Source organism: Gracilinanus agilis, chromosome 2 (genome assembly GCF_016433145.1).
Source record: "Gracilinanus agilis isolate LMUSP501 chromosome 2, AgileGrace, whole genome shotgun sequence".
Taxonomy (NCBI): domain Eukaryota; kingdom Metazoa; phylum Chordata; class Mammalia; order Didelphimorphia; family Didelphidae; genus Gracilinanus; species Gracilinanus agilis.
In genome coordinates, this window is record NC_058131.1 from 641,326,879 (window position 1) to 641,349,537 (window position 22,659).

At 37.3% G+C, this 22,659-nt stretch overlaps 1 protein-coding gene across 1 annotated transcript in view; it reads left to right on the forward strand.

The window, feature by feature from the left end:
• PCGF5 (polycomb group ring finger 5) overlaps positions 1-22,659 on the forward strand; it is a 143,683-nt gene that overhangs the window by 46,604 nt on the left and 74,420 nt on the right. The window contains exon 3 of the mRNA XM_044665671.1: positions 10,722-10,895. The gene's annotated coding sequence lies outside the window, so the exon portion shown is untranslated. The remainder of the gene's footprint in view (positions 1-10,721; positions 10,896-22,659) is intronic.

A 22,659-nucleotide genomic window follows, 5' to 3' on the forward strand; every position in this document is an offset into this window, starting at 1 on the left:
CTTCTTTTTCTTGTTGTTAATCTTTCTCTTCTGAACTTCCTGAGACTGGGTAGCCATCATTAGCCCAGCAGCTTCTCAGGTTTATCCTCGCACTCAGGGTCTGTCCGCGGTCTTTTGGCTCCTGAGGTCTGAGTTCTGTTTTTTTCCAAGGTCAAGCCCCCTGGTGGACCCCCTTCCTTGATCCTCTGCCAGAGGTTTATTTACAAGTCTCAGGGCGCTGCTTCCACAGTCGTATACCCGTCTGCACTGGTTCCCCACTCAGGATTTCAGAGCTTTAGCTTGTGGCTGTGTCTGCCTCCACCCGGGCCTGCACTCTGCGTCCTGTGTCCGTTCTCTGAGTCCTGATCCTGCGCTTAGAGTTTGTGTGCGTTCTTTAGCTTTTTGGGGTCCTCAATCTTGCTGCTCTCAGGAACAGACCCCAGAGCTGCCAATGACTCGATGGGTGCCCCAAACTTGCTCTATTTCTTTTTAGCTGGCTTTGGCACTATAGCTGGTGTGTGTGGAGGGGGTGGGGGTGGGGTGGTTGCTCAGCCCGTGATTTAGTGAGAGCTTTTTCACCCCTTTATAGCATGGAAATGCCCCGATTCCACGTACCTTCCACGCTGTGCCCTGTTGTGGGGTTCCTCCGTTCGTCTGGACTTGTTTTTATGTCCCCTTGAGGAGTTTTGTGTGTTTCGTTCAGGAGAGGTTAAGAGCTGCTTCTTACTCTGCCACCATCTTAACCTGGAACCTCAACCTTTTCATTTTTGATACTTATTTGATTTTCTTCTTTTCTTTTTAAGATCAAATTCACCAATGCTCTATCTATTTTATTTGGGTTTTTTTCCAGAAAACCAAAACCAACTCCTACTCTTATTTATTAGTTCAATTGTTCTCTCCTTTCAGTTTTATTAACATTTCCTTTAATTTTTAGAATTTCCAATTCAGTCTTCAATTGGGGATTTTTAATGTGTTCTTTTTCTAGTTTTTTTACTTGCATTCATTGATCTATATTTTATCTATTTTATTGATGTAGGAATTTAGAGATATACATTTTCCCCTAAGTACTGCTTTGGCTATATCCCATAAATTTCCATACATCATCTCCTCATTATTGATTGTTTTTATAATTTGTTCTTTGACACACCCCTTTTTTAGTAATAGATTAGTTTCCAATTAATTTTTTATTTGTCTTTCCATGGAGCTTTAGTGATTATAATTTTTATTGTGTTAATGATCTGAAAAGGATGCATTTATTATTTCTGATTTTCTGCATTTGGTTGTGAAGTTTTTATGCCCTAACACATGGTCGATTTTTGTGTAGGAGCCATGTACTGTTGTAAAGAAGGTGTTGTTCTTTTCTATTCCCATTCAGTTCTCTCTAGAGATCTATTAGTTTTAGCTTTCTAAGATTTCATTAACTTCCTTTACTTTTTTTATTTATTTTTTGGTTTGATTTATCTAGATCTGAAAGGGGAAAGTCAATGTCCCCTAGTAGTAGAGTTTTACTGTCTATTTATTTCCTATTTAATTTCTCCTTTAAAAATTTAAGAGTCTATATACAATTTGGCACATATATGTTTAATATTGATATTACTTCATTGCTTATAGTACCTTTTAGCAAGATGAAATTTCCTCCCTTATCTCTTTTAATCAGATCTTTTTTTGCTTTAGCTTTGTCTGAGATATGATTGCCACTCCTGCTTTTTTTACTTCAGATGATGCACAATAAATTCTGCTCCAGCCCCTTACCTTTATTCTGTGTATCACTCTGCCTCAAATGTTTTTCTTGTAAACAACATATACTAGGATTCTAGTTTTTAATCCACTCTGCTATCTACTTCTGTATTATCAGTGAATTCATCCAATTTACATTCACAGTCATGATTACCTTCTGTGTATTCCCCTCCATCCTATTTTCCCCTTTTCATCTTGCCTTTTTTTCCCTTTCACTCTGTCCTTCCTCACTGGTATTTTGCTTTTTGTCACTACCACCCTACTTTCCCCTCTCTCCTATTACCACCCCTCTCTGCCGTTTCCTTATTCCCTTCCTACTTCTCTGTAGGGTAAGATAGGATTCTATACACTTGTGAGTATGGTTGTATTCCCTCTCTGAGTCATTTATGATTAGAGTAAAGTTTAAGCATTCCTCATCATCACCCTCATCCTCCTGTGTAATTAGAAATCTTGACCCTTGAACTACAATATCCAGCACCCCATGCTTCTCCTGTCATTACGTACTGATGTAGGCAGGATATAAATTCTCCCTTTTTCTGTCTAGCTGTCTTTTTCCTTCCTTTTGCAGCTTTGGTGGAGCAGGCCTTTTGAGCAGGTAGATTAGCTTGGGCATGTAGTTTTATTCTGTTAGATAATTACTTTTTTATTCCTTTACTTTTAGTGATTATTAATAAATCTTACAAAATATGATAGTTGGAGTTATTGTGTATTAATATTAATTTTCCATTTATGGTGTTGGGTTGTACTGCTATTGGTTTAGACAGGATCTCAGGGTCTAGATGTTGGCTTGGGTCCAGGTTCAGAAACTGAAACAGTAGATATGGGGTGGGGGACTTGCCATTGGCTTGTTCCTTACTACTTGTTGTAACTCTGGCTGGCTGTGCTCCCCTCTCACCCCAGTGACTCAGACACTACCTACATTTCAAGTTGTTCTCTTTATGAAAATTGTTTCACTGTCTCCTTGTTGGTTTTCACTCCTGTATTTGTTTTGCGGCATTATTTTAAGATTGGTTGGAGAGGATTCTCATGGTGCTTTTGGGCTTTCCTTGCTTCTACCTCTGCCATCTTTGTTTGGCCTCTGTTAATTCTTTAATTATCTCTCCTCAATCTATTTTCCAACCCAGTTTTTCTGATAAAATTTTTCACGCTTTCTTCTATTTATTTCTTCTTTTGATTGTGTCTTGGTGTCTTATGGAGTCATTAATTTTGTCTTGTCCTATGCTAATTTTAAAGGATTATTTTCTTGACTGAGCTTTTGTACCTCTTTTCCCATTTGGTCATGGAGTTCTTCTTTTATTCTTTCTCCATTGACAAATTTTCCTTTTTAAAAAGTTCTCTTCAATGAATTTTTGTGCCTCTTTTACCATTTGACCAATTCTGGATTTTTAGGTGTTATTTTATTTAGTACATTTTTGTGCTCCTTTTATGCAGCTGTTGATCAACTCTTTTGCAATTTTCTTGCATCAATCATTTATTTTCCCAATTTTTTCCCCTACTTCTCTTATTTGATTTTAAAAATTCTTTTTGAGATTTTCCAGGAATTCTTATTGGGCTTGTGTACAGTTCACATTTTTTTCCTTTAAGGTTTTCTTATAGCAGTTTTGATATTATTGTTTTCTTCTGAGTTTGTATATCAATCTTACATGTCACCATAGTAGCTTTTAATGGTCAGACTTTTTTTGTTGTTTACTTATTTTTCTAGCCTATTTCTTGACTTTTAAAGTTTTTCTTAGCTGTCAAGGTGGAGAGGACACAGACCCAAGCTTCAGTTGCTGTTTTCAGAGCTAGTTCTGGAGGCCTATAAGTTTGTGTTGCTTCCAAAGTGGCATGATCCAAGGAAAGGTATGTTGCCCTCTAGGGCTGTGTTCTGGTCTTTATCCTGGAAGAGACCTTATTTACATGCAACTGCAAATGCTAGCATTCTTCTTGGTCCTCAAACTATGACTAGGTCCCATGTTTTTCTTTAACCAATAGTGCTAGTGCTCTTTTCTGCCTTGGAACTGAGACCAAGGGCCAATATTCCCTTGTAATCACAAGCACTTTTCCCACCCCTGGAACTATAATTAGGGCCTCTGGTCTTCTGTGGCCACAAATGCTAGTGCTCTTCTTCACCATTAGGACCCAGAATTTTGTATAGGCAATGCCACAGGATCCTGCATCCAGTGCCAATAAAGGATTCCATATAATCTCTTTCTGACCAGTTATCCAACCCTTTTACCGTCTTTGGGCTGAGAACTCAAGAAGTTGCTATCAGAGCTGATGAGGTAGTCTGATCTCCCGACTGAACCCTTCCTCAGCATCACAAACCTGTCCTGCCAGTCTCTTAAGTTGTCTTGGGCTAGAAATATATCTCACTCTGATCATTTCTTGGCCCTGCTGCTTCAGATTTCATTTTGAGGCATTATTTTAAAGTTGTTTGGAATAGAATATTTGAAGAGTTCAGCTGAGTTGCTGCTTGTATTCTGCAGACTCTACATTCAAGGAGCTCACAGCCTAATAAGGGGAAACAACATTCAAACCACTATATACAAATAAAATATATACAGGTTAAACTGGAAATAATTTCAGTGAAAGCACCAAGATTTAGGAGGACTTGGGAAGTTTTGGAGTATAGTACTAGTTTGCCACAAGGATACAAAAATGAATAAAGATAAAAGCTGCTCTCAAGTAATTTATAATCTATGCTGGGAAGATTTGGAAGTGTAGAGGTATAATCATTGAAACCATGAGAAGGAATAAATTCTTGAGGGAGAGAGGGTAGATAAAGAACAAACAAGGGAGCCTTGAGGAATATCTACATTTAAGGCTGGAGAGAAAGAAGTCACACCATTAAAAGAGAGAAATCAAAGACCCACCTTGGTCTCCTTAACTTCTAACCTGGGGGAGATCATCTATTCAAAGGGATATCCTTGTAAAGAGGTTGAGAAGTCCTGAAATGAGTTCCTTAAACATGTCTTATCCCTCTCTAAACCAATATTTTCTTTGCTACTATGAAAATAGTATGCCAATTTGTTGCCCTTCTTTCCACTTGACATTCCTGTGCCTTTTCAATTGTAGAATGCCTAAGCTGGAGTTCCTTTCCCTGATGACCACTACCACTCCTAAGTCCATATCTATCCATGTCAGTCCCTTATCCCATTTTCCCATAACTTTCCATTTCAAAGTCCAGAATTCACATTCTATCAAATGAATGACTAAATGTAAAAGCATTTCTTCTCTTCCTGTTTTGTGCCAAACACTGTGATAAACTAGGGATACAAACAGAAAACCAAGATGATCTCTGCTTTCAAGGAACACATATTATAATTGGGAGAGAAAGCACATTGAAGATAACATAGTTTCAAGAATGGCTGAAGAGGCCTCCATATTAGTGGAAGAAATAAGAGTCGATGATTCCCATTTCATCTCACTGATGTGAGTAGTCCCTCTGTTTGGCATTCTAAGAGTTTCATAAACTAGACTCCTCCCCTGCCTTTCCAGTTTTCTTAAATTTTACATTCCTTTTATGTACAGGAAAATTCAGTGACACTGGCTTCCTTGCCTTTGGGGCATTTTTATTCTCTGTCCTCCATGCCTTTTGAATGCTTTCTTTCATTTCTGCCTCCTCCTGTCTTCTTTGATTTCCTTCTAGACCCAGATGAAATCCCACCTTCTTCAGAAAGCCTTTCCCAATCCCTCTTAGTTTTAGTGCCTTCTCTCTGATTTTTTCTCATTTATCTGTTTGTACAAGATTGTTTGTATGGTGTTTCCCTCATTATATTATAAATTCCTCATGGGCAGAGACTTTCTTTGTATCCCCAGTGATACAAACTCAATGCTTGGTACATAGTAGGACACTTAGTAAATGATTATTGACTGAATGACAAGTCAAGCACCTTGAATGGGTTCTTGGATACCTGGCTAGAAGAAGACAGAAAGGAAAAGAGAGAGAAGAGGGCACCCCAATGATGCCCTCATGTTGGCAAGCCTAAAAGGGTTGTAGTATTAACAAATTGTCACGTAGATTTGCACCTTCTCTCTGGAAAGTACTTTGTTAAATTTGTATTTTTTTTAAATTTGTATATATGCTCCTTCCTCTAAATAGAATATAAACCCCTTACAGGCAAGGACTATTTAATTCTGTCTTCGTATCCCTAGCACCTAGCACAGTGGCACACAGTAGATGCTTAATAAATTATTGATAAATTGAAATTAATTTGATTGAAGGGCAGGAACACTTGACTTGTATCACAGAATCAGGATAAGATGGTGCTGTGGAAATCAAGAGAGGAGAAAGTTTCAAGAACAGTGAATCAGCAGCAGCTAACAGTACAGAAAATTCAGTGCTCTTTTGCCCTAGAAATTAGCAATGGCAAAGGAGAGGAAAAGGGTAAATATAAACAATATTACTTTTCTTGGTTTAACAAAAACCATTTTTATGTCCCAGCTGTCCTAGTGAAAACAGTGACCTTCAGTTAACACATTGGGTTGAGTAATGGTAGATATGTATATACAAATGGACATGTTTTATTCATTTGTTTTTTAACATATTTTGATAGTATTGTGTTTATTATGTGTGGCTTTTGAACATTTAGAATCCATTAAGTGTATTTTAGTCTTTTAATATCAATTCTGAACATGTGACATAAATTAATAGCTTATATTTAAATATGGTTTTAAGATTGACAAAGATGGATTTTTTTTTAAGCAATTTTTTTTAAACCCTTGTACTTCGGTGTATTGTCTCATAGGTGGAAGAGTGGTAAGGGTGGGCAATGGGGGTCAAGTGACTTGCCCAGGGTCACACAGCTGGGAAGTGGCTGAGGCCGGGTTTGAACCTAGGACCTCCTGTCTCTAGGCCTGACTCTCACTCCACTGAGCTACCCAGCTGCCCTGAGATGGATATTTAACAGAGGAGTAACATGTAGGATTTATGATGGAAACTGGCTAATAGAGACTATTTGGTAGTTTTTTAAGTAAATCCTTTAAACAAATAAACAGCTTTTTCAATTTCAGTCAGAGCATCTCTAACATCAGTACATTATATTCTTAAACAGATAAATGGCTATTGTTAGCTGACAATAGCTATAAAGAGAGGCATATGCCATGTAAAGCGTGTGGTCTGAACACACCACAGCCATGATATTTGGAGTCTTGGCCATGGATCTGTGCCGTACCTCTTAGGGAAACTAGCAGATCTATTCCAGTTCCTCATGGTGCTAGACACCTGGTACCATTTAGATGACACCTGTTTTCTGTTGTTCTGTCTCTCACTCCTTGTTATCTAAACATTTTTCTCAGTGAGACTGTATCTTTTACAGCCTCCCAAAAATTAGTGTGAAAAGTATAAAAGTCACTTCTTGCATTTTTCATGCCTCTTCTCTGTCATAAATTCAAGAATAACTCTGATACATTCTCCACTTTAGGAAAAAAATTATAGATATGCTAACTATTGTATATATAAACCTAGGAGATTAAATGCAAAACAAGTAGCATATGGGGTCATATAGGAAAATAAGTCTGTTATTTCTTTAAACCATCTGTTAACAAGGATTTACAGTTAGGCCTCTGATATTTGCTCCCTTTCCAATCCTAGGCAAGTTATTTAATCTCTAGGCCTCAGGCAGTTTCCTGAATTTATCTACTAATCTGATGACAGGAAATCCCACTTGAGGAATTTCCCAAGTTGAGGTGATCACAGATGCAATTGTATTGCATTGACAGTGTTTTTATTTTAATAGTTCAACTGTGTTCCAGGTTTTTAACTGTATTTATCAAGATTGTTTTAATTAGCCCTTTGGTTTATTGAGCATCTTACCATATAAGTAACAAGGAATACAAAAGAAATATAGGACAAAATCTTTGACCTCCAAAAGAAAACTTTTGTATTCAGGAGATAAAGTATACAGGAAACTTGAAATCTAACTTTAAAGGAAATTTTACAGAAAAAAGGAAAGGACTCCCCCAGAGTGGGAAGATATTGATGGATTGCTATTTGTACCAGTGAATAGAGTGCCTATACAAGTGAGATGACCACTCTGTTAGATAATTACTAACAGGGTATTAATGAGTCAGCTCTTCTTTGACCACACCATCTTCTACTCTTACTTTCTTCCTTTTCTGGAGTTCCCCAGCCCTAGCCCTTAAGCTATAGTCTTCAGACAGCTCAGTTCAGGGATAGTAATACTTTGTATTTGGGTGATGCTTTACAATATGATGTTACTGTTTATATAGCACTTTTCTAGACACAGTATCCTAAATGTATTCTTTCATATAATTTTCATAAAACCCTGCTAAGTAATTTTGCAAACAAGAAATTCTCAATTGTTTATTAATGCCTACTATGTGCTAGGCACTAGGGATACAAAGACAAAAATGAAATAACTAAATTTCTTGAAGGCAAAAACTGTTTAAAGTCAACATGAACCAAATATATACAAAATAAACCCAAAGTAAATTTCAGTGAGTCTCTACTATTGACTGGGATGGATTTGAAAAGTAATATCAGTGCAATTGATGGAGAGCCTTGCATTCTAGTCAGAGAAGTTTGGACTTCATCAAATAGATAAGGAAGAAAAATCAGAGGTTCCTATAGAACAGTGATTCCCAAAGTGGGCGCCACTGCCCCCTGGTGGGTGCTGCAGCGATCCAGGGGAGCAGTGATGGCCACAAGTGCATTTGGGGGCGGTGAATAACTGTAAGGGGGGTGGTGATAATATGTGACAGGACTCGCTAAGTAATATTTTTTCTGGAAAGGGGGTGGTAGGCCAAAAAAGTTTGGGAACCACTGCTATAGAATATGTTGTTTTTCCAATGCTTAGTACTATTCCTGGCATGTGTTAGAAACTTGGTTGTTGAACTGGCATTTCAAACTCTTCTTAACCAAATTTGGTGATTTCTTGGCAAAGATAATAGTGTCTTGCCATTTCCATCTCCAGTTCATTTTACAGATGAGGAAAGTAAAGCAAACAGGGTTAAATGATTTACCCAGGGTCACCTAGCCACTAAGTGCCTAAAGCTAGATTTAGACTCAGGGAAATGAGTCTTCTTGACTCCAAACTGGGCACTTGACTGTACCACCCAGATGCCCACTAAAACATGCTTGATGACTTATTGACTTTAGTTGAAGGAGGAGTGACATAATGAAAGTGTTATTTTCAGAAGATTAATGGGGAGGAGGGGAGCTATATTAAAAGGATGAATTTGGAGTTGGGAGAGATTGGAAGCAGGAAGATAAATTAGGAGGCCATTGTAATCCACGATGTGGATTAAGAGATGAATAGCATAAGAGTAGAAAGGAATTGGAAAATTTGAATGATAATTTGAAGGTTGAGTTAACCAGAAGTAATCAGTAAAAGTGGCTCTTAAGGCATTGTTTCTGAAGTATTAGTACATACTAAAAAATTAGTAAATACTAAAATAAGGGAGACACATGAGTGGCTCCCTTTTCCTTCCAGGATTGGAAACAAAATGCTTTCTTTGGCATTCAAAGCCCTTTATAGCATAGCTCTCTTCTGCTTTTCCAGTCTTCTCACACTATCCACCCTGCATGTATACTCCATCTAGTGGCTCTGGTCTCCTACCTCTTCCACAAACAAGACTCCATCTCTCTGCTCTAGGCTTTTTCTCTGGTTACCCCTATACCTGTTATGCTCTCCCTCCTCATTTCTGACTATTGACTTCCCTGGCTTCCTTTCAGTCCCAAGTAATATTCGATCTTTTAGAGGAGTCCCGTTTAATTCCAGTGTCTTCCTTCTCTTTAATTATTTCCTACTTATCCAAATAAAGCTATTTTTGTATATATTTGTAACATATTATCATTCTCCCCCCCCCCATTAGGTTGTAAGCTCCTTTGCCTCTTTGGGTATCCCCAACTCTTATCACAATGCTATTTTGCTATTTTATAGTGTATGGATGAGTTAAGTGCCTAAATAGAACCTAAATATGGGGGGAGAGGAAGGAAATTCATTGTGAAATAAATAGCAACCTGGAAGAAAAGACTATTATTTCTAAATTTTAATTTTGTAAATAATTATTTGAATTATTTTTTTCACTAACAAGCATTTTCCTCCTTCCTACCACCCCTCCTTCCAAATAAAATCCTTGTAACCAAAATGCAAATACAAACAAAGCATATTTCCATATTGGCCATAGCCAAAAATGTATGGCTCATTCTGCAAAAAGATCATTATTTTTAAAAAAAAGATCATTATTTCTAAAGAATCCATAAAATGAAAGTTCCAATTTATACTGAACTGGCAATTTTTATATCTTCCTTCCAACTGAAAATCCACATTAACCAAATAACTAACATGTTGTTTCAACTGTGGAAAAAAAGTCCATAAAATCTTTCTTCTACTTCCAGCATGAAAAGTAACATAGTACATAATTTTTCTCTTATAGATCAAATTAAATAGTAATATAGAACATGAAACTAAGGTGCTGAAATTAGTAATAATACACAAAACTGGGTACAAATAATAGTTTCTAGAGGTAAAAAGTTCTTTAATAGTGATTCATAAATCTTTAATCATTGATTTCCATATATTTTTAGCAACTATTTGTGGAAAACACCTTTTTGGGGTGGAAGGGAATTGCCATTATAATTAATCTTGGAAAGCCCAGTTCTTGATTGTGCTTCTGTAATATGTACTCAACTTCATCAAATTACTTCTCTTCCTCTGACTTTCTACTATTATTTATCCTTCATTATAAGACAAATAAGAAAATGAAAATTAAGTATATGCTTTAACTTTATGTGAACTTGTAATTTTCAGTACTAAAATGTATGATTTGATGCTAGGAAATGCTGCAAGACCCATTTTTACCTTGTACCAGATCTATAAACTTGCAGTGGCTTAACTTAGTAATCAGTTCTCCAAAACCTGACAGTCTATAATAAACCAATCAGTATCTGTTGCTCTTTGCATAGAGTTGCAGGTTCCTTTTCTTCTTGGTATATCAGGCCACATCCAATTGCAGCAGCTGCAATGTCCTTAATTTCAAAATATGCCCTCTCGTTGCAGCTGCTGTCTTTCAAAGGAGATGGGATGGTGATCTCTTACCACCACCCTGTCCTCCAGGGACTCTTCTCACACCAGGATCCAGATTGCTGAAGCTGGCCATGGTGAGGCCGGATTTGACATATAGACAAACCTCCACCATGACCTCCAGTTGTCAGGGCAACTGCAGCATTATCTGTAAGTATGTAAGCAGATAACATACAACTTCAAAACCTCTCTGTTCTCTCAGGATCACCATCCCTAATTCCCAGGTGGGAAAATACCCTTGCCCAAGTGTCACAGGGGACCTATTTTTGTGTCTTTCTAACAGAAAGTAAAGACAGGTAGGAGGCAAAGCCTGCTTTGTGACAATCAAGAGAAAACATTTCTGTTTGTTATTCATTTTTCCCTGTGTTCTCTTTGTCTCTCTAGCCTAGCATGGAAAAAGAACAGTTGGCAATCCATTTGCTTTGCTCTTGGTGATTAAGACACAATCTTTTCCAGTAGACCTAGGAATCAAGCTGGAGAAATTCAAACTGGCCTACAAAGTCCTAGTAGGAATGATGATTAGTTCTACCTTCAACCAATACTGTCTCCTACCACACAAGTCCTGGGGTTGGTGGTCAGTGGATGTATGTGGGGTGTCTTAACGGCCTCCTCACATTGAATTTTGTTTATAGATCTAAGAAGGACTTTAAAGATAACTTAATCTAGCTCCCCCTTTTTTAGCACACTACAGCGTAAGGTCTTTTGCCCCCTACCTGTGGAACTTTAGGCAAGTCACTTTACCCTGCTTTGCTCCCTGGTGTGAAAGGCAAGAAGGCTGAGTTCACTGTTCTTTAAATTCTAGTTTCTAATATTCTTTACATTTCTGTGAACTTATCCCTCATTCCATAGTGGGCTAGCAGCAGTGCTAGCTTTATCACCCAGGTTTCCATCTAGAGCAGTGGTTCCCAAACTTTTTTGGCCTACTGCCCCCTTTCCAGAAAAAATATTACTTAGCACCCCCTGGAAATTATGAAACTATTTATTAAACTCAGAATAGAATGTAATACAAAAAAAGGCCATCACTGCCTCCCTGGATCGCTGCAGCACCCACCGGGGGGGGGGTGGCGCCCACTTTGGGAATCACTGCTCTAGAGCCTTTCACTGGTCTCTTAGGCCAGTTCGTCCAAGGTTGGTGTGTGACAAATGGAGTGAACTCCATCTCCGTAGGTGGATAATTACAGTATAAGGAAGGGGTCTGGAGCTTACTCATCTGATTCTCACAACCACCCTGGGAGATGTTCTTACAGGTAGTATATGTGATATAGATAAAGAAACTGAGACTCAGAGATTGTAATGACTTTCTGAAGTTTATATAGCTAGTAAATCTCAGGCAGTGGGATTTGAACCCAGATCTCTACTAATGCTTAACAGACAACATTTTGAGCAAGTATTGAATGAATGACACTGAGTGATATAGAGAATCTCTATAGTGGAGTTCCCTAACTTTTCCTATTAAAAAGCTCTTTTAAATTTTACTTAAATCAAAATAAGCTTGTTAAAAATGTTTAACATAAGTAAAACATAATTATTAATGAAAGGTGTGCAGTAGAACAAATTGATGCCCTCACTGACCAGTACTGCTAGCAGGTGCCCTCCAACCTCTGCTCTTGCCTTGAAGCTATAGAACTAATAGGGTTTGTGCATTTGCCATTTACCTTGCCTCATGTCAACTCCTTTGTGTTTGTTCCTGTTGCTGTTGTTTATCTTTGGATCTATCCTTCTCTTTCCTGCTACTATCTTTCACAGGAGCAGAGAAAGGGCTAAGCTTTGGGACCACAGAATCTCTAGTAGTAGAGGCACCTTAGAGGTTAGCTGATAGCATCTCCTGCTTCCTTAGTCCCTTTGCCCTGAGGCCCCTTCCTCCTTGGATTGGGGAGTTGGGACATGGTGGAGAGTTCCACTCACATCTCTCATTTAAAGGTGACACACAGCACAGCCATCTCTGCATTTCCTACTTGACTGTAGTCCTGAACTTCATCATGCCTCTTTGGCCACACAGCACTTTTTTAACTTCTTTTTATGTGTTGTCTCTGACTATTAGTGAGCTCCTCAAGAACAGGCTCCGTCTTGCTTTTTCTTTGGGTTCCCAGTGCTTAGCACAATGTCTTCCATGTAGTCTCTGCTTAATAATCAATATTGACTAATTAATTTGATATTGGAAGATCCCTCTATACCATCCCTACCAAGTGGTCATGGAGCATCTGTGCAAGCACTTACACAAAGAGCTCACTGCCTCACAAAGTGGACCATTCTATTCTTGGGCAGTTCTAATTATCTAAAAATTAATCCTTACATTGAGCCAATATCTGTTACAGTTCTATTATTGCTCTCTTGAGCACCACAATATAAGTATAATATGTTTTCCACATGCTAGACCTTTAACTGTTTTAAGGCAACTATTAACTACCCCTTCCCCATGCATTTTGTACCCCTACCACTCCTCCCCCCAACTATTTTCTTCTCTAGATTAAAAAATTTTTCCTTTATCTCAACCATTCTCTATATAAAAGTTTCTAGACCCCTTACCAAAAGATCACAGATTTAAGAGTTGGAGGGAACCTATGAGGGCATCTAGTCTATCCCACTTACTCTTTTATACATATTCCAGTATTTCAGTGCTTTCAATTGAAAAAAACAACAGCAAACTCTTACCTTCCATCTTAGAATTAATACAAGGCAGAAAAGCAGTAAGAGCTAGTCAGCTGGGGTTAGTTAAGTGACTTGCCCAGGGTCACACAACTAGGAATTGTCTGAGGCCAGGTTTTAACCCAAGTTTTCCTGTCTCTAGGCCTGGCTCTCTTTACTGAGCCACCTAGCTTCCCCTTTCTATTTTTTTTTAATACCTTTTAAAAAAGACTTTTGTTGTGTCTCCAAATACAGTCTGGGCAGTTCAGAATGAGTTCCTTTGAATCTCCCTTGAGTTAAATACTTTGCTAATATGGTAGGTATTTAGCAGCCAAGTCACACTGTTGGCTTATATTAATAGTTTAAATCTATGCATTAAGACTTAAATATGAAGAAGAATGCTTCCAAGAGGCTGAAGGGCCCTTAATGCTCTGGTAAAAGATCTCTAGAGTTTCCTTTGGGCCTTATTTCACTAATCATTTTTACTGTTAACAGTGTTTTAGCAAATGTCCAGCCAAAAATGTGTGTCTGTATATCTGTGTCTGTCTCTCTGTGCCGGGCTATTTGCTTGAGAATTTCTTCCCTCTATTAGTTAGGGGGATCACAATCAGATTGTCAAAACTATCTTATGAATAATCTTCCTCCTAGTTCTTTGATAGTTATCTAAATGTGTTCCCCTACATGCATATTTATATTCAAACATCCTAATTCCAAAATAATTCAAATTCTCTCTGTCTAGTGATACAAAAGAATTAATAGTTTTGGTTGGCAAAGTTGTTGAAGATTTATTTAATCAGTCTTTTTGTAGAAATTAAATGACTTGTCTAAGAGCAGATGATGATAGGCCCTGACTAGAACCTAGATCTTCTGACTCTCCAGATCTCTTCCTCACCAAGAGCTTTTCTAATCTATTAGGAATTGTCCTGCTTTCAAAGATAAACTAAAATGAAAGTAACAGCAGTTCTCATACATATGAGCTAATATCTGAGGTCAGATTTCAATTCAGGAAGATAAGTCTTTGTAAACTCCAGACTTGGCACTCTATCCACTGCTCTACCTAGATACCCATTCTAATTTTGGGTAGCTCTAACCAATAGTTTTTCTTTATATAAAGCTAAATCTATTTCTTTGTAGTTTTTCCTCATATTCTTATTTCTGACATAGAACAAACTTAATAAATCTTGTAGGGGACAATCTTCAAATCTGAAGAGCCAGCTATCATTTTTACCTCCTAAGCCTTCTATTCTATAGATTAAACCATCTCCTTTTGATCTTTGGATAGCATATTCTCTAGTCTTATCATCCTGGTTCCCTAGCAGCTTGTCAATGCCTGTCCCAAAATGTGGTACCCAGAATGGATCATCATCATCCAGTTGGGACTGGAGCAGAGGGAAGCCACCCTGCCCCTTTCCTTGCTCTGGCCACTATTTTCCTCACCTTGGATGACAGTAGCACTTGTATACTTCTGTATATTGCACTGTTGAGTCACTAAGCTTGGGCAGCATCTTTTAAAAACAAAGATTGTTTTCACAGAAATTGTTGGCCACCCATGCTTCATTCATTCATTTAACCTATAAGCATTTATTACATGCCAAGCACTGTGCTAGGTACTTGGAATGCAAGGTCCTGCTTATGTCCCATGAGAGTAAATAACATGAACAAAGTTAAGTAAATTTAAAAATATTCCAAGAGTAAGTTTAGTCAGATTTTTGACCATTGGGGAATGGGAGTGGGAAGTACAATAGCAAGCAGAGATCAGAATAGAGATTGTATAGGAAGTGTTGTGAGGAGGATTACTTAGTTATTATTTAGGAGACAGGAATGACAAAAGATGGGGACTTAACAAGTTAGGGAGACTGGGTTTAACTGCTAAGGAAAATGTCTGTTAACAGAAGTGACATTTAGGCCTGCACCATCTAGATAAGGGCCTGTGGAAACTAGCAAGCAAATGACAAGAGTTTGTAACAAATTTAATTAAGGGAACTATGGTAAAGGATGGGAATAGGGGTTTCTACACTTCCAGACTAAGGGTAAACCACAGGGTCAGGGGAGGGACTTATCTACACTAAACTGAGACCTAAAGCAAGACAGGGCCCAAGGATAGGAGGACTGAAATGGGAATCCTCACAGCAGAGTCCAGACTCGCTCCAGCGATGTTCCAGCTCTTCCAGGACCACCTGCTGTACTCTTTCAGGTGGGTAGATTCTGGGAGCTAAACCAGCCCAAGTTAACCTGCAACTCAGGTTGAGATTAATAGTCTCTACCAAAAATCTCCCACAAGTAGATGTCAGTCTTCCTTCAGGATCCCAGGGAATCAGGGTACAAACTCCACTTCCTCTGAGGTCTCCCAGGGTCAGTTACAACTTGTCCCAACCACCATGGAGTCCGTCTCAGAGAGAGCACACTTCCTGCTTCCCCATTCCATTTGGAATTCTCAAGCCCTACCTGCTAGGTCTCCTAAATGATAACTAAGTAATCCTCCTCACAACAGAAGTGACAGTTGAACTGAATCTTTTTAAGGAAGGCAGGATTTTTTTAAGGCTAGAGGGACTGCTTGTTCAAATAGCATAGAGGTAGGAAATGGAATGTCATCAATTGGGAACAGCAAGTAAGCCAATTCCACTGAAATGTAGAGTGTATAAGGAGATGATGAACTGAGAAAGGTAAGTGGGAACCAAATTGTGCAGAATTTTAAATGCAGAAGAACTTATGTTTAGACCTAGGGATAATTGGGAGCCATTTGATAAGGGAGATGGTAGTCAGACCTGTGCTTAGGAATATCAATTTAGCAACTTTGTGGAACATAGAATCAGAATGGGAGACTTAAAGCATGAAAAAAGACTAGGAGGGTATGGAAGGAGTCCAGGCTAGAGGCAGAAGGCTTGAACTAGGGATGTGGGCATAGAAAAGAGGGGGATGGTCACAAGAAATGTTGTTGGAGGTAGAATTAACAAGATGTAGCAACTAATTAGGTATGGCATTATGAAAGAGAAGAAAGATTCAAAGATCATACCAACTTTGTGAGCCTGGGTGCTAGGGAGAATGATGGTGCTCTCAACAGAAATAGGGAAATTAAGACGTGGAGAGGGTTTGGGGAAAATATAATGAGCTCTACTTTGGAAGTATTAAGTTCAAGTTTAGACACAGAGTTGAAAATATCCAATAAGCTTTACCCATAATGTTCTTGTGTATTTATTTCAATTTGAAACAAGCATTTATTATCAGGTACTGTGCTAAGATCTGGGGACATGAAAAAAAAAACATACTTTGCCTCAAGAAGGTCACAATCCGATGGGAGAACAACTTGCAAGCAGCTGTGTACATTTAAGATACAGGCAACTTTGGAAAGATTCTCAGAGAGAAGGCAGTAAAGGGTACAGGAAAGACTTCTCACAAGAAGTAGGGTTTTAGCTGAGACTTGAGGGAAGCCAGGAAAGTCAGGAGGGAGAGAGGAGTTTGGAAGAGAATTCTAAACATGAGAGACAGTCAGTGAAAATGGGTGGAGTTTGGGATATGGAATGTCTTGTTTGAGGAACAGAATTTTTATTTAGCACCAATAATGTCTTAGATGCTATTTTAGGCTTTGGGGAAAAATACAAAATGAGACACAACCTAAATACACACACACACACACACACACACACACACACACACACACACACACTAAGGAGAATGTTAAGGCAGAGGATCTAAAGGTTACTGTAATGAGAGTTCTAGGCACAATAGATATCATCTGCTAAGACACAGAGGTGGAATTGAGAATATCATGTATCTACAGCAAGTAGACCAGTTTGACTAAGATATAGACTATGTAATGAGAAATGTTATGATATTCTAGTTAATTCCTTAAGTCCAAATACAGGATTTTACATTTATCCCTTTTAAATTAAATCTTATTATAGTCAGCCCATCAGTCAATCTTATTGAGATCTTTTTTGGTCCTCACTCTGCAATACATCATATTAACTTTCCCTTCCAGATTTGGAACGTCTAAAAATTTGATAAGTATGTCTTCATATAAGTCATTGATGAAAATGTGAACAACCCACGGTCAAAGAGGGAAGAGAGATCCTTAGGGTACTCTATTAGAGGCTTCCCTGAAAGTTGACTTAGTCCTATTAATCACTACCCTTTGAGTCTAGTCATTAAACTGGATGTGAATATGTATATCATCAAGCCTGCATTTTATTTATAAGCATTAGACATACTTTCATATGTTTAGCTAAAATTCAGATTTACTCTATCTAATGTATAGTTCCCTTATTTACAGTTTCAATAACCTGTTCCAAAAGAAAATTAGATCAATTTGTCCTTACCAGTTTTGGAAGTCCTAAGCTAGGTCTTTTTGGTCACCATTTCCTTCTTAATGTTGAATAACCATCCCTTTAGTAACACATTCTTAAAACTGTGGTGGTGATAGTAGTGGTATTGGTTGGAATAGAGCTTTTATAGTGTTTTTAAGGTTTACAAAGCACTTTATATTTACCTTTTCTTATTTGACTCAGGAAGCAAGTGAAGCTCAGTGGACTTTAGAAGGACTCAAAGAGCTTCCGCTCTCTTCCCTTTTTGGGAAAAGGTGTATAGAATTGCTTCTCTACAGACTTGCTCCTTCTCTCCTCTTCCTCAGTTTTTCCAAAAGCTCAGCAGTCAGCTCCTGTCCCATTCTTTCAGAAGTCTAGGTTGGGTATCCCATGTCTGATCTCTTGAATTCACTGATAGGTGAAGGTACTCTCTTATTAATACCTTATTTATCTTGGGTTTAATTCCCTGCTTTTTTTTTTTATCACCATCTTACTTGGCTAAAATTAAGCAAAATGAGACTTGAATAATTCTGTTTTCTCTTCCTTTTCTGTTGTTATGGATCATGAGGCAATAATTAAGAATGTCTTCTTTATAAGATGGTAATCTCCTTGAAGACAGAGATTTTCCCTTTTGTATTTGTATTCCCATTTTTAAAGGCTTAGTGTTGGTTGATGTATTCTTTTATGAGGAAATCTCTGGGGAAAAAATCATTTTGCATCTTTTGGAGATGCAAACACCTTTGCTTACCCTGGTATTTTATTATTTCTCCACTCATTTCACTACCACATTATTGTTAATAGTACATAATTTTTAAACCATTAATAGTACACTAAATACGTATTTGACAGATACTTAATTTAGGATACTAGGAACCTTGTGAGAGGGGCAATAATCATTTAATTAAATAACACAAAAAATTATTGGTAACTGCCCTTTTACAATCTAGTAAGGTGATGGCAAAAGTTTATATGGACTTTTGAACCATAGAATGCCGGATTCATTTTTTACTTCATCTTCATAAATGAATAGTACAGAGTATAAACCCTGCACTTTCCCACCTCTATGCTTTTGCTTATGATATAGGCTATGCCTAGAATGTCCTTCCTCAGTATTTTTTCTTTAAAAAATTTTTTTTCAGTTACATGTAGAAATAATCTTTGACAACTGTTTACTGACATTTTACATTCAGATCCCCCACCCCCACCCCAGGCCATAAATAGTATGATATAGGTTACACCAGTACTTTCATACTGTACATATTTCCCTGTTGCTCATGTCATGACAGAAGACATATATTACACATACAATAAAATACTCATGAAAGAATAAGGTGGAAGAAAGCATGCTTTGATCTACAGTCAATCTCCAACAGTTCTTTCTTTGGCTGAGGAGAGCATTTTTCATCTGTCCCTTGTGGATATCTTTGGAATTTGCTTTGCTTATAACGATTTAGTCATTCACAGTTGATCATTATATAATATTTCTTTTACTGTGTACAATGTTCTCTCGGTTCTGCTTATTTTACTTTGTGTTAGTTCATATAAGTCTTTCCAGGTCTTTCCAAATTCATCCTGTTTGTTGTTCCTTATGGTGCAATAGAATTCCATTACAACTGTATATCATAACTTGTTCAACCACTTCCCAAGTGATGGATAATACCTCAGTTCCTAATTCTTTGCCACTACAAAAAAAAAGCTGCTAAAAACATTTTCATACAGGTAGATCTTTCCTTTATCTTTGATCTCTTTAGGCTATAGACTCAGTAGAGGTGTGCTGGGTCAAATCATATGTGCATTCACTATTTCTTGTAGAATTCTTGCTCATTAAAGCCAAATGCAAAGGCTACTTCCTCTATAAAGGCTTCATACATACTTCCTCTAGATGCTTTAGCTATTGTTATCATCATTACACCTCACACTGGTTTAGAGCCTCTCTAATGTATCTAAGATCTGTTATTGTGTATTAATTATTTTCTACATTATGCCTTTATTGTTTAAACTGTGTATAACCTCTGGGGCCTAGCACTTTTGCTCTATAAACAGTATTTATTCAGTAAATATGTGTTTAATTGAATTGGACAAAAGGGAAAATTTTTTATTTAGATATTATAAAGTCAGATACTGTTTATAGGACTGAGGTGGACCCCACCCATAATGTCTTAAAATTAATAAAGAAAAATTTAAAAATAATAGTACTTTGTGTTAAAAATTAAGTATCCAAGGAAGAATGCTATATTTTACAGAGCGAATATATTTTTATCTAAGATTTTATAGTTGAATGTCATTCTTGGGTACACCGAAAAGAATAAGTGTCTGAGCAGAAGAACTGTAATTGGGTAGGTTGGCCCTAACTGAATCCAAATCTAGCTGAAGCCTTTTTTGTATGTATTGTTGATCTGTGATTTCGTGTGGGTAGGGAAGTTTCCCCCACAAATGCTACCACCAACAGAGATCTGCTATTTTTCTACAACTCAGTCTCTGCAAGTTGTTTGGGGGCATTGAAGGATTAAAAATGGCTTTCCCATAGTGATATGGTTATTCCCAATTCTGTCTACTACACCTTGAAAATCTGATTTTATCTGCAGAAAAATATTAAGGGTGGGACATTGCATGTACTTTGTCCAAGATCCCAGAAACCTCCTCAGAATGGCCTTTTTATTATGATGAAATGCATTTTTATCATCTTTCTCCACAGTCCCTTTCTGGTTTCCCCATCTCTATTGGTGATATCACCAGTCTTTGCTCTTTCCAAGCTTTCCTATAACCAACCCTTATCACTGTTTCTCTAATCATGCCATTTCTTCCTTCAAGTACCTATACTGGTTGCCTACTGGATAAAATTTTATTTCCACTGCTATGCTACAAAACCCTTTGCCAATTTTCACCTCACTACCTCATATTTTGTCCTTGCTGCTTACCTGTCATGGACACTGCTTCATCCATGCAACTCTCTTTGCTGATTCCTTTGTGGGGGTTTATTGATTCCTACCTTTTTATATGGAATTTCTTATACCAGTAAGTGCCCTCTTATCCTTCCTTTACCAGTCCCCATCTTCAAACTCACCTTCTCTAGGAAGCATTTCGAAACTTCCTTATTTACCGATCAGTAGAGCCAGGTGCCAGTAATATTCTCAGGAACTCTAGAGCAATTCCTGACCTACATTTGGTAAAGGAATATTTTCACCTGAAATATCCAGGAAGTCATTTCAGGGTCAAATAAATTGAGCCAAGTGCCAGACATACAAATGCAAAAATAAGACGGATTTTTTTCTTGTGAACTACTATGTGTGATAATTGAGGAATGCATCATTGGGTCTGAAAACTTTTATTATTATTTTATTATCCAGAAGGGACCGTATTGGAAGCCAAGGAAATTGAAGGCCTGATAAAGCTAAGTGCTTTGCCCAAGGTCATACTTGTAGTAAGAATTAGAGACAGAATTTGAATGCAGATCCTATGACTCTAGAGCTGGTGCTGTATCCTTTTTATCACTTTACATAATCACAGATAAGTAAATAGAGGATATGAATAAAATAAATATGAGGTGATTTTGAGAGGCAGCGAGCCAAGTCAATCAGGCCTCTTGGAGAAGATCCTTGAATTGAGCTTTGAAAAAAATATAGGGGGGGGCAGTTAGGTAGCTCAGTGGATTGAGAGTCGGGCCTAGAGATGGGAGGTCCTAGGTTCAAATCTGGCCTCAGACACTTCCCAGCTGTGTGGACCCTGGGCAAGTCACTTGACCCCCATTGCCTACCCTTACCAATCTTCCACCTATAAGTCAATACACAGAAGTTAAGGGTTTAAAATTTAAAAAAAAAAAAATATATATATATATATATATCATTAATTGGTCCTTTTCTAAAACAAAGAATGAACAATAATAATATACACACATATACTTTGTAGACATACATTACATTTTACATACATAAATGTACATTTATATAGATATTTTCTATAACATATATTCATAGATAATTTATCCATTTTCTATAACATATATTCATAGATAATATATTACTTATAATATAATTTCATACATATTATTTTGTAACATAACTTCATACATAACTTATTAGTTCATAATACTTCATACACAATATATTATTTTATATTTCATACACATATTTATAATATATTATTTCATACATATTTTGTTTTATATATTTCACACATATTTTATAATACAATATGATTTCATACCTTATTATTTTATAATATAATTTCATGCATGCTATATTATTTCATATGTAATTTATCATTTAAAATATAATGTTATTTCATATATGATTTGTTATTTTGTTGTATATTATGTTATTATGTAGTATATAATATAAAATAATTGTTATTTTATAATATGATTTCACACATAGTATATAACATATGCCTACAAATATAGGTATTTGTATGAATGATATATCATATATGACAGATAGCATTTTATATATACAATATATAAACGAGGGGTCAGGCTATACCTCTAATAAAGGACAACTTTGTTCCCTTGTGAAGCCACAGTCCCAGACAGGAAGGGATACTGAAAGAAGAGAGACATTACATTCATCTGAGGTTTAATTGCCAAGCCCAGTATTCCCCATTTGTTCTCATTAACTGTATGGGACCAAAGAGAAGGATGGGGGAAGGGAACGGAATGCTTTACATTGCCTCCTCCCACAGCAATCAAGAACCTTTATCGCCCATAAATTGGGCCATGTACGAGTGCAAGACTTTCCACAGATGAGAAGCCATAAAGAGAAAATAATGAGTTTCACCCAAAGCCTCGGGTTCCCGGAACACCTGCAAGCAGTGTGGACCGATGCCCTCTACAACAGTCCCACATTGTAAGCTCCCTACTGGTGCGCATGCAAATTGATGACTGCGGGGCCCTGAGTTTGAGCCAGGCTGAATTGTGCCTATGACAAGGTCCTTCCCTTTTGGTGAATTGCTACCCTGGATTAAAGAACTTGGCAGTTGGAATTTTTTTTTTT